Source organism: Grus americana, chromosome 1 (genome assembly GCF_028858705.1).
Source record: "Grus americana isolate bGruAme1 chromosome 1, bGruAme1.mat, whole genome shotgun sequence".
Lineage (NCBI taxonomy): Eukaryota > Metazoa > Chordata > Aves > Gruiformes > Gruidae > Grus > Grus americana.
This window is the reverse complement of record NC_072852.1, coordinates 210,510,954-210,524,203: the sequence shown is the minus strand read 5'-3', so window position 1 is coordinate 210,524,203 and position 13,250 is coordinate 210,510,954.

Genomic DNA, 13,250 nt, shown 5'->3' with positions numbered 1-13,250 from the left:
TTACCATGAGAAAAGAAATGACTTGTTGCTGTGGATTGTAGCTGGCGTCAGGAAACTGAAGGCATGCACAGCAAGGACAAGCATATCCCAGCCATCCTAATGAAGCAGTGAGTCAGAGAACCTGCCACTGAGTTCAAACAGTCCAACACCACATGGGAACATGAGCACAAGATGTCCTGTTCTGTGTACTCACAAAGCAACATAAAAATGGCATCGATAGTAAATGACGGCAATGGCAACACAGATAGGAATGAAGAGACAGTGTTGACTCATCTCTTGGATTAGAAAACACAGAGACTCATTCTGTGGTTGTCTGCTTCACATGATGGACAGTCTGTTGCTGCCAAGGAGAGTTGGAACCCCTGTGCACTGGGAATGACATGAAATAACACCACAAAGCAAGAGCAGCCATCCAAATACTGTGGGATGCACAGCAGATGAAGTAGAAGCAAATCAGGCGACAGTAGAGACAACACTGAAGATAGTTATTTCTATCTGAAGCCAGATTTCCAATTTTCTCAAACAAACAGAATATTGATGAAGAAGTAGATGATGATCAGGATTTCAGCAAGACTAACACACATGTGTTGGAAAGAAAGAGGCATGTAAGCAAGACTAACAGTGTAATTGAGGGGCTCTGAATCTTAACGAAGATTATGAATCACGGTTAAGGCAAATCTCTTTGATGGGATATGTCTTAGTGACCCCTGGCCTTAACAAGTGCTTGCACTGCTAACAAATAACCAGACTGTTAGAAGAGAAAAGGCAATGATCTCATGATCTCTATGAAATTTGGAAAGGAGGAGACAGATTACAACAGGGAGTAATCTGGAGGAAGCACTTGAAAGTTTATACATGGTTTGAAAGTAATCCTCAGTTGTAGCACCTCAGTAAACAGTGCTCTTTACAAACTTCATGTTAGTTTTACAAACACAGTATTATCCAGCATATGTGCTATCCAGCATATCATATATGCAGTGTTGCAGATATTGCTTCTGAGAAATTTTGACTCATCGATTAAGTCCACTATAGTTTTTCTGTGTTATCCTTTTTGGAGATGCCCTTTACTATAAATCTTTGGTAGGATAAAATAATAAATAACTAATTCAGAAGAGCTCATTGGCTTGATCATATACTCCAGAACTGACACTTGGCAGGTTTCTATAATGAAGATGTACTGCATTCATCTAATACATGTTCAGCATACGTCCTTCTTGCTTTCATCACTCTGGCAATGAAAACATTTGTCGGCACAGTGCAGTGACTTCAAAAATCTTCTGAGAAGGTCAGAACCTCTAATTCATTCTCAGCTCAAAAAGTGGTAATTGCTATAGAGTTTATTTAGGCATTGATTACATACATAAGTGATTACTTGGAACAACATGCTAGTTTGCAGAATACGTTTCAGCCAAACTGTCATCTTTTTCCACAGGAAAAAGGAGGGGGACAGAGAAAGATTAGAAAAACACCATCAAGTTCTCCAGAGCATCTCCCTAGATAGAGAAGAAGAATGCAAGGGGCAAGCAAGTTTGTCTACTTTTGCAGCATACAAGGCCTTTAAACCCTTTAGATCAAAGAAAGCTCACAATGAAAGCTCTCAGCTTGCACAAGTTGCTCTACACTAGCTCCCTAGTAGGGATGACCTACGTTACTTGGTAGTTCATCTGTGGCTTCGTAGCAGCCATTTGGAGATTCAAAGGGAATCCTGGAGGAGAGGACCAGAGCAAGTTAGTATTCTTCAGGAGGAAAATGTTGCCCCAAACCAAGGACTACAGACACATCCTTGGTCCTGGTCTCTGAGGATTTCCATCAACATTCAGCCACAAGAAAAGAAAAGCCGCATTATTTCAGACACAGTGAGAATGACACTAAAAATGAAAGATCTTCCACTTCCATCAAGTCTGAAATAGAGGATCCATCAGAGGGTCCACCAATACCAAGTCATGTAAAAGCTGTGCCTATACTGTGTATCTACGCTGTGTTAAGTGAACTATCTGTTAGTTATTTTATCGGATGTTTGATAAAGACTACACTCACAACATCCTTACACCTATAGACTCAGGAATAATGTAATATTTTCCTTTGGTTGTTCCACAATCAGGATCTGGAATTATGATCTCTGGTTCTTTTCTGCTTCTACTTTCTCATCATTTTTTTCATTTTGTACTTTCATTATTCCATACTTTTAGAATGGGAAATACAGTCTAAATCAAGAGACAAAAATCCTTTTGGGTAGCCTGTAATAGAAATTTTTCTAGGGTGGTATTTTCCTCCATGAAAGGATTCATCTGTGCACACTAGTGTCTATCTGTGTAATTTACTGTCAGCTTACACTGCTATTTTAACTATTGGATATTTCTAAGTATGACTGGCTATATATTTTAAATAAAAAAAAAGGAAAGAAGGCAAAAGAAACTTCATCAAAACCACCAAAAGTGCCGTATAAGCTGGACATTTTGGTAGTGGTTCTCTTAGTGAGTTTGGAAATTATCTTTTTCTGCCAGAGCAACAAAAATAAACAAACACAGACAGAACCAAAAGCTGAAAACATTTTAAAGTAAATGCAAGACCAAGTACTGAGCATGATGCTTTGGCTTTTCTGGAAATAGTTCACTGCAGGAGTTGATTGTTGTTTAAAATTAGGACTGTGCATAGCAGGAGGTGGACAACCCAACCCCCTCCTGGGAATAAAATGCCTGGCTCCATGGCTTTGGGTTTTGGTAGGACTCCAAGGGAAGCCAGAGAATACTCAAAGCATAGGGAAAACCAAGTGCAGTCAACACTTTTGGAGAGTCAGGCTTTCTTAGTCTTGCTCACTTTTGTACATGAAGTCCATGAGGATTAAACCCGTTATCTAAGCTTCCAAACCCATCTCTCACCCTCTGGATTCATATAGTCTGGTGGCATTCAGCAGGAGGATTTTGTGAAAAATTATTAGAGAACTGCATGGGACTGTTTTACCAAGATCTGTGTGTTGGGTTTGCGTGGCAAGGTTTTGGTAGCGGGGGGGCTACAGGGGTGGCTTCTGTGAGAAGCTGCTAGAAGCTCCCCCTGTGTCTGACAGAGCCAATGCCAGCCGGCTCCAAGATGGGCCCGCCGCTGGCCAAGGCCAAGCCAATCAGCGCCTCTGTGATAACATATTTAAGAAGGAAAAAAAACAGTTAGAGAGAGAGCTTTTGCAGCCGGAGAGAGGAGTGAGAAGATGTAAGAAACTCTGCAGACACCAAGGTCAGTGCAGATGGAGGGGCAGGAGGAGCTCCAGGCGCCGGAGCAGAGATCCCCCTGCAGCCCGTGGTGAAGGCCATGGTGAAGCAGGCTGTCCCCCTGCAGCCCATGGAGGAAGGATGAGGGGGTGTAGCGATTCCACCTGCAGCCCGTGGAGGACCCCACGCCGGAGCAGGTGGAGGCACCTGAAGGAGGCTGCGGCCCGTGGGAAGCCCACGCTGGAGCAAGTTCCAGGCCGGACCGGTGGACCCGTGAAGAGGGGAGCCCACGCCAGGGCAGGTTTGCTGGCAGGACTTGTGACCCTGTGGGGGACCCCACGCTGGAGCAGTTTGCTCCTGAAGGTCTGCACCCTGTGAGAGGGACTCCATGCTGGAGCAGGGGAACGATGAGAGGAGTCCTCCCCCTGAGGAGGAAGAAGCGGCAGAAACACTGTGTGATGAACTGACCGTAACCCCCGCTCCCCGTCCCCCTGTGCCGCTGAGGGGGGGGAAGGTCGAAGCCGGGAGTGAAGTTGAGCCCGGGAAGATGGGAGGGGTGGGGGGAAGTGTTTTAAGAGTTGATTTTATTTTCTCATTCCTCTACTCTGTTTTGCCTAGTGATAAATTAGATGAATTTCCTCTCTAAGTTTGGTCTGTTTTGCTCGTGACGATAATTAGTGAGTGATCTCTCCCTGTCCTTATCTCAACCCACAAGCATTTCGTTATGCCTTTTCTCCCCTGTTTAGTGAATGAGGGGAGTGAGAGAGCGGCTCTGGTGGGCACCTGGCCTCCAGCCAGGGTCAACCCACCACAATCTGCTAGCTAAAGGATCGTACTATGTTTTAGTCACCACGTTGGGCTGAACTCGAAGAGAATTTTTAGCAGTAAATGTTATGTTATTGTCAATGGCATTGATAATTCTTTGGGCCATCTTGCTTCTTTGAGTAGCACTGGAGAAGAGCTCAAACAACACTGTAGCAATAATTTACCGCTTCATACTGATGTAAAAAAAGAGAAGACAGAGGTATGAAGGAGAACATCCTTGGATTTATTGCTGTCCCCCTCACATTTTTCCTCATTTCAATAAATATGAACTTTTTTTCTTATTTCCACTAGGAATCATTAAAAGTATAGCTGTTGTAACTTTATATAGCTCATACTGAAAATAAATCTCATTTTGGACTAAACGAGGCAGCTGGTAAGACAATCTTGGGAACAAGGTCACTGGCTATTACGTACCTTTGACATGTTTTGAAAGGTTTGGTATTGCTATCAAGCTTTTATCACTTCACATTTCATCAGTCAATCTCAAAATATGGGATTTAATTGAAGGACTCACTTAACTTTGCCAGTCCAAAAGCCAAGCATCCTCTGTAAGCAAGTTGTCTAGGTTCTTTCTGAGGGAAGGAAATAGACACTTCCAAAGTACGATCCATCTCCATGCAGAGGGGTGTACTGAAGCATAGAGGATTGAAGGGACTTGCTCAGAATTATCCAGCAACAGCCATGGATCATTTCTACTAATTGGAGGGTCCAGTGAAGCATCGGGCAGAGCTGTTCTCGGTTCCACTATGAGTTAGCAACTGTATATAAATCACTTACAGTCATTGTAGTTTTGTTTTGTTTTGCTTGTTTGAATTTCCAACTCAAATAAATAAAGATCAATTAAACCAGACTACAGCCTAATTTTAATGTATTCTAAGACCCATTCTTGCTGTGGAATATGATAGACCTCAAGATTACAAGGACTAGGACACAATAGGTCTCAGTTGCAGAATGAGAAAGGATCTTACTCCTTATTGTTAACAATTTGTGATAATTGCATGTAATTTTTCCAGGCAAACACATATTTCAGAGTCTGTGAAAGTAACATTTTTTGAGGACTATTGATTATTTCACCAGAGCTGAAGTTCTCATAATTGGGTGAGTTGTTTTAACAATTACAATAGGTTTTCTTCAAATGAGTTCCCAGTCCCAATATAAGAAAATCTGAGAAAAATTATGTCGCTTTTAATATTCAGAAAGTTAGTGCTTATGATCAGATAATCTTAAGTGGTCTTAAAATGTTGGATGCTGTGTCAGGTTGCCTATAACAGTGAGAGAATAATAAAATAATAATCTTTACACAATTATATTCTCAAGCATGTTTTCCTTTATGTGTATAACGTGACGTATGTAAGAGCAGTCTTTCTTATTCTTGGCAGTTATATATTTATTGCTTATATAAGTGTTTTCATTTTCAGAGTGTTTTCCAAACATCTTTGTATTGCCTTGTAACAAAGGTTGATATACAATCATCCCTTATTTGGAAATGAAGACAAGAAAATTTAGGATTTAGGATTTTGAAGTTTCCCTGAAGCTGGTAATTTTGTGTAGAGGATTCATCATGTCACTTACTGTTGATTTTGTCATTAGAATGAGTTTTATGAAGTTAGTGATCTATATGATGGACCAGTGCTTGTTTAGCTGGTCTTGCCAAAGCCAGGTTCTTTTGCATAACTTTCGACAAATAAAAATCTCTAAAAATCTATGTTCATGAAAATCTCTCTTCTAAAGCATCAAGTTGGAGTGCTTTCCAAACTACTTCTTCTTCATTACTCTTCTGCGGCTCCCAAGAACGTGTCACTAGTATTCCTCGCTATTGATTATGTTTGATTTATAGTGTCAGTGAAGCATATTTAACCGAGGAGAACATTCCTCTTCCTTTAAATTAAATCCTCAAGCAGTTACATTCCTGATTCTCCTAACACCTATGAATTACTTTGACAGCATATATTATGCAAGGGATGACCGTGAATTTTCAGTTTGTTTTTCAATTAGTTTATATTTCCTCATTTGCAAGCAAGGCATTAAATAAGCAACAGCCATCTGACATCTCTCTTCACTAGATTTCCTCCTCTCTGTGAATAATTTTGATGACTGTTGTGAAAATTGTTAGTTGCCTGGTAGCTGAACTGAAGAATTGCATTCTGCTTAATGGTATGAAGAAAAAAAATCAGAACCAGAAATCTGCTACAAATGTTTTCTTGTTTAATGGACAAAACCAACTCTCTCTGCTATACAGAAGTATTAGTGTGATGACATAAGGAAACACTTCTCAGATGGAAGGCATTAATTTCAAGAAACCAGAAAAAAGATGCAAGAATTGAGCTTTCAAGATGGCTTGAACCTCAACTAATGTCCTTTGTTTATCAAAACCAGATTAATTTCAGGAAATACATATGATAGTTGCAGAAAAAAATATATATATTGTAAGTTAATATTTTATCATAATCAATAAATACAATATTTGAACACTAAATTTTAGCAAATTTCCTGTCAGGTCACCGCATGGTTTGCAGCATCTAAATAAAATATGTATGTGAGCCAGCATGTTCCGCTTGGTTCACGGATCACAAGGTGTGCTCCAAAGGTAGGAAAAACAGTATTTCTGTATCTGAAGTGACAGGAACTGTGATGGGGTGCATAGGTTGCCCAATGGTGATATACTAACTTCTGGAAATTCTAAAAAATGCAAAGGCAGTTAAATGGCGTTCCTTCAATTTCTCTGTTAGTTTTAATAGCCGTTATTATTAGAGGGATCGACCCATGTTATTTGTCAAAACACAATTGATTTTTTCAGGCTTTGAAGGTGAAAGTGATAGTACATGTGCAAAACAGCAGATGGAGGTAGTAAGATGTGAGATAACACATTGTCATGGATGAATGTATGCATTTATGTTTTTCTGTTGGAAAAGAAGTGACGTGGAGAAATCTTCAGCTGAAAAAATTTGGATTGCTCATATTGTACAGCTTTTTTGGATTATTGTGTGTAAAACTGAAAATGCAGCAGGTTAGAGAGCAGTCTGCTTCTCGATAAAGTGTTTGCTGTTGTGATTAGGAGAGGAGCTCAGTACTGGTGTTCAGGCATCTTGGTTTTTTAAATGAGGGAGAATCTGCTTCAGATGAACCCATGTGGATGCAGAAAAGGCAGGAAATTTCTAAAGTACTCACAAATCAATTTTTAAAGCTACTCAGACATCAGTGTTTGTTGCTGCCAAGGGGAGATAGAGCCCACCTGATTTTACAGAGCTGAGCTCCTGAGTCGTGTGTCTGCAGCTGTGGGTACCATCACCACTGCACCTGCAGTGGGATGCAGATACGTCTGCCCTAGCCCTAGACCACCCAGGGCAGTTCTCAGCACCAGCAGAGCTGTGGCAATGGAAAACACGGCATGAACTGATGACTAAGTGCTTGCTAAGGTCACAGGTAGATCCTGTGGTACCTCTGGCGAGCTGCTACCAGGCGCCAGGCTGAGTGGTTTAAAGCTTTCTGAGATGCAGCGACACGTTAACGCTGCGAGCCCCGTGGAGCCTTAGTGCTAAAGGCAGCCCTGCTTCATGACGGTGGACGTACCGCTTCCCTGGTGTGACCTTTTCATTTCTCCTCCTGACTTTCCTATTTAGGTTTTACAGTCTTTTGGCCAAGGTGGTTTAAAAGAAATGAAAGCCGAGCTAGCTTTCACTAGAGTTGTTAGTAAAATTGAGCTCACTTCCTCCTCCATTACCCAGCTGGTGTAAATCAATACAGTTCTGGTGAATTCAGTGGTACTTTATGCCAGTTGCTGTAGTTACAAACTCAATCCAGTATCTCCCTGATAACTGTCATGGGTGAGAACAAAGAATATCAACAAAACAACATTGCATATTGTATTTCTCCAGTAGAGAAGTTTTCCTTCTCAGCAGTCCTTTTTTTATTTATTTTTATTTATTTAATTTCATTTCTTTGCCCCATTCTGTTGCACTGCCAGCTATGTGGAGCACGGTGGTGCATTCTCCTTTTGTTACGCTGCCCTTACTGCAGAGTTATCCCCTGCTACCAGAGGGGTAGGCTAAACAGGTTCCAGTGGCACTTGCTACTTGATAACTACAGAGGCTTAAGTAACAGTTTTAGACAAGAAGGAAAGAAAAGGCTCCTTGAATGCTAAATAGTTCTATGTGGTTCGCCACCCGCCCACTCTGCTGAAACATGGTCCATTAACTCGGCATGGTTGATGCAATTTGAAAAGGGGCACCAGTTCATAAAGCAGTCTGCATCTGCCAATAATAACTTCACAGATGCTGGGGGAAAAAAAAAAGGAAAAAAAAAAAGTGGCACAACATGATGTTCTGCAGGAGTACTTCTAATTCACTCTGAAAAACATCTGATACTTAGCAGTGACTTTAAGGAGCAGATGTCTTCTGAGGTGAATAATTTTGAGCATGATACAAATGAAGGCCAACGTACAAAGCTTTTAAAAGTTTGCTTTCCTCTCTTTGGATTTGTGGACCATTTGTGTGAGAACTAAGAAGAGTAAAGAAATGAATAATGTTATGGATAAACAGTATCCATGTATATGTTTACATTAAATAAAAAATACTGAATTGTGAAAGGGTCATAGCAGTATTTCCAGTACATGTACAAAAACAATCAAGCCCAAACCTATCCTCCCCATAGCAAACAATGATATTTCCAGAGCACAAAAAAAGGACTAGCGTAACAAATATTTGTGTGAAGGAAAGGGTAAAAGGAGATGAAGGGGGGACATAATAGCTGCTGATTGTGAGACAGCCTTTTTGGGAGAACTTTAGCTGTAATCCTTTGCCAAGTTTCAATGGCCAGTTCTAGAAATGCATATTGGGAAAAAACAGCTCCTTTAGTGGGGCATTCAGTGACAATTTTTAGCTGGCTTCAACCGACCAAGAAGAGCCAAAGTGTTATTGATTGATTGGGGTGAGAGAAGAGAAGATACATTAAGGGTGTTGCTTAGAACTTGGGATTAATTAAGTTCTTTGTTCTGCATATACTTTGTAGAGCATTTTGGGGAAATCGCTTCTGCTATAGTACCTCATAAGAGGTTTGATTCAAACACAGGGAGGAGCTGCTGAAGCTAAGGATCATCTGAGCCAAGTAATAAGGCATAAAAAGGAATCGAGCAGGTTGGAATGAAGTGCATCACCTGAAAATTTCCTGATATTTACAGCTTTCTCTACTCCGTAATGTGTTGTGGGGTTTATTTCATTTTTCTATCTCTTGGTTTATAGCTTTTCATTTTCTTCATCCTTATGAAGTGAGTTCAAGGAAGAAATAATAGGATTATCTCTGATGTGACAAGACAGTAAAATCCGCAGAGCTGACAGCCAGCACCATTCTTGCTCCACCGAAGGGATTTCTGACATTAAGAAGTAGGGCTGTGCTAGACAGGAGAAAAACAGTACTTAAATAACCCTGTTTTGGAAATAAAACCCTCAGGAAGAGCTTTGCGAAGACATTTTTCCTTGCAGGCTCTTTTTGCAAATACTTTAACCAAATGGCAGTTGAGATGAGAAGCGTGGAAATGGCGAAGCTAAGGTTCTAGCTGTAAGATTTATTGCACTGGATCAGAATACTTGCTTGCAGAGCCTAGGCTGAATGAAGCTGTACTGAGGAAGTGGGATGGATGAGAGGATTGCAGACCTTTTAAGCTGACCATTAAATCCTTCCCATAACAGAACAAGACTCCATCTTTTTACAAGTCATAGAGATAATTAGCTAAATCCCACTGAGTACGAGGTATGAGAGGTGGTTCACAGGATGTGTTCGGGGTCAGCCTTAAATTATCCACTGTGGATTGACCTCAGTTTGCTGCACTGCATAAAAAGCTATCGCTGCCTTGTCTTCACTCGGATTTTGCAATGCTAACTGTATCGGTGCAAAACAAGGTTTTGTTATAATTTTTAAAAGTGGAAGCACAGCTAATGGAATTAGAAAGGCAGAAGTTACATACTGCGTTTTATTCACACTTTTTCCCTGTGTTTTGATCTCTTCTACAGTGGACCAAAATTCTTTTCCTTTTGGCAAACTCATTAATGTGGAACTTGGTTCCTCTTTGTCAACTTATTTTTTGACTTTCCATAATGTTGAATATTTAAAGACAGACAATTTTCTTTAGCTAAAGGGTATATTGGGAAGAAAGGAATTTGATTGTTTTGGGTTTTTTTGGGAATTGTCATGTACGCTGAGCTTGCTGAGTTACCACATTTTGGCTGATGCATAACAGACCATGCGTCTGCTTTAAGCTTGTGCAAAAGAGTGGCAAAATTTCTGTAGCTTAAAGTTCAGGGAAGAATGTTTGAAAGCGTACATTTTACCACACAGTTCCATTAGGCCACCAACATGCATGAATTTGTGTGACCATGGCCACCTGACTCAGTAACTCTGTGTATTGAGGCCAAGAAAAAGGAGATCTCTCAAAGAAATGAACTAGATCCCATTATCCTTTCTATCTTTATGACCGAGACATATTTTTAGTAAGAAAAAAAAAAATACTAAAGCAATTAAGTAAGTTTTCCTTTTAAAATCTGTACCACTTTGCCATAAGGGATCCACTTTTTGTGTCTCTCTACTTCTCATACAAATATATTTATTACAAAAAGTGATTCAGATAGAATATGGATACAATTAGTCACTGAAAATGCCAAACGCGATTGTTATAGACAGCATCACAGTGGCTTTGAATATCAGAAACATTGTCATTGTCTGTTGAGTCTAAAATGACAACTAACAAACAGAAATGTTTGAAGAATGAAATGATGTCATATGAAATGTAATTACATTTGACCTATTCTGTGACTTTTGTTTTGATGTGTGGGTGGAGAAAAAAAATGTCTTATTTCCTTGTGTAGGTAACATGCTTCATCTGTCGGGTGCTGTGCAATGTGAGCTGACACGCTGCAGAAATGCAGCATCAGAGGTACTCATCTGCTCTACAAGGAAGTTGTAAAGGAAAACAGGAAAACAAAAGCGATGAACAATTAGAATATTTTTACTGCTGTCGAGTGTTAAAAAAATAAAAAATAAAAGAAGACAATTCTAGTGTTTGCATAAGTGGCAACTGTAGAAAACACAAAGTGCTATGAGAAAGAGCATCCCTTAGTATTTGCTGAAGGCTGCATAAAATGCCACCTTGACCAGCCTTGTACCAAACCCCCTAATGCAAAAAGCATATTACATATTCAAAAAGTACGTTTATTACCTAGCCAGTGGGTATTAGGAACTAATCACATGTGTTTAACCCAGCTAAGTACCCTTCCACTGCCTGATAGCTCCACTGAAACCATTGCCATCACTGAGAATGAGATTTAAACTGTGGGACTGATGACTGGTGTTTGATGTTCCAGCAGCTGCAGCAAAAACTCCTTGGGGCTGGGTTTGAATACTGGTTGGGAGCTCTTCCCCTCTTCCCTGTAGGACAGAAGAGATGAGACTTGAAATTTGTAAAATTCAGAAAGACTTTGACCACAGAGTGATTATTCCCTTCAGTTTGATCCAATTTTGTTGACCTCTTAGTGTTCCAACTTGATTTTTTTTCATGTTTCAAGTTTGAATAAGTCCTGAAACAGAGAACATGACTTTATATCTAGTCTATCCTAGTAAATTTAAGATGAATGGGAACGTTTTCTGGCACTGAGACTGACTGGCACGATGGAGCCTTTGACGATCCTAGTGAACTTAGTCTCCCAGAAGAGTAGCTTTGTATCAAAGGTAACTCGTGCAGAATAAAATAGAGTATTAGTCAAGAGGAAGTCCGGCTCTGCTCAGGAGCTGTGTTTCTGTGAACACGCAGTCTGCAGAAAATTATCCCCCTTCAGCTGTCACCTAGCAAGAACAATGCCTCTTCTGATGCATATGGGCTGTTATCAGCTCCAGCACAAATAGGGTTAAAAATAAACTTCAGACTTACTCACTGGTTAAGTAATTCTATGGCTGAATTCCCATTGGCTTAATTAGAACTGGGATTCGTTTTTCTGGGATTTAGTTTAAGTATAAAATAACCAGTACTGGCAGTACTAATACAAAATTACCAAGGATTGATTAAAATAACAAAAGTAAAAGGTTTTAGGAGATTTCCAATGGAATTCAGGTACATTGGTTTTTGTAGACAACTTTTTGAGGAAAATTCAAAGCCGAGAAATTACTGAAAATGATGAAATATAGAAGCTTGGAAAACAAATACTAATTAACGAAAGCTGCAAATTCTCTGGCAAAGTTCTGCTATGGAAACATTTTAAGAAGAACCAAATACAGCAAGTATTACACTGCCAGTCACTCTGAACACAGCCTCAGACTCTGATCTGTTACACATTCATAAGTCTCATTCACACTCATCGCTAGTGAAATTATTCAGGATTGATATTGCTGTAATCTGAGTCTTTTTTTTTTTTTTTTTACCTTGTTTGGTAAAACATATGTGGTGTTTTGCTTCATTCAGCTGACTGCATGCTCCCTCTCAGCCAGCGTTGACTCATTGCTTGTATCTCCCAATCTATTTTGAAGACAACTGCTATCAATGCAGTAAGAGATGATCGAATATCCCCTGCTGGTTATCATGTTGGGAATTTGTTGTCTGCTTGGGGTACTGAAAGGATAATGAAGGAATTAAAAACTCACTATCCCATGGCCTGTCATCAGCGGATAACTGAGGAATAATAGAGCAAAAGATAATTCCTATATTTTCATGTAATCCATCACAGCAAAGTTGGCCTTCTCTATGCAATCCTATACCATTTCTTTCCTTACCTTTGGCATTCAGCCTGTTTTAACAAAGCTACAGGCAAAGTTTTGCCACATGGTACAAGAAACGTGCACCTTTTGGACTGGATTCAAGCTGTCGTTGCCCGATGAGCTCCCCTTTATTTCTGTGCTTATTTGCAGCAGACGTGACTTCTCTGTAGCTGTGTTCAACTATAGATTTTCATCTCTGGTTAGGGGGTTTTAATTCACTGGAGACATGCATGTCTTTTTATATCTGGGCTATCATTGTGCTTTTCCCCAGCCTGAACAGATGCTGTTTGCTGTTGGAGCAGCAGTGCAACCAAGAAGCCTGGTATTTTATAATGTAATGAAGTCATCCTTCCAAGCCTCCCGGAGGGCTGTTTGGAAGGCATCTGGGATAAACTGTAAGTGGCACAAGCCAAGGTACTCTATTGCATTGCTTTAAGATGGAGCTTGGTGAAGCCTGCTGTTTGGCCGAACGCTTTCTGACATTTG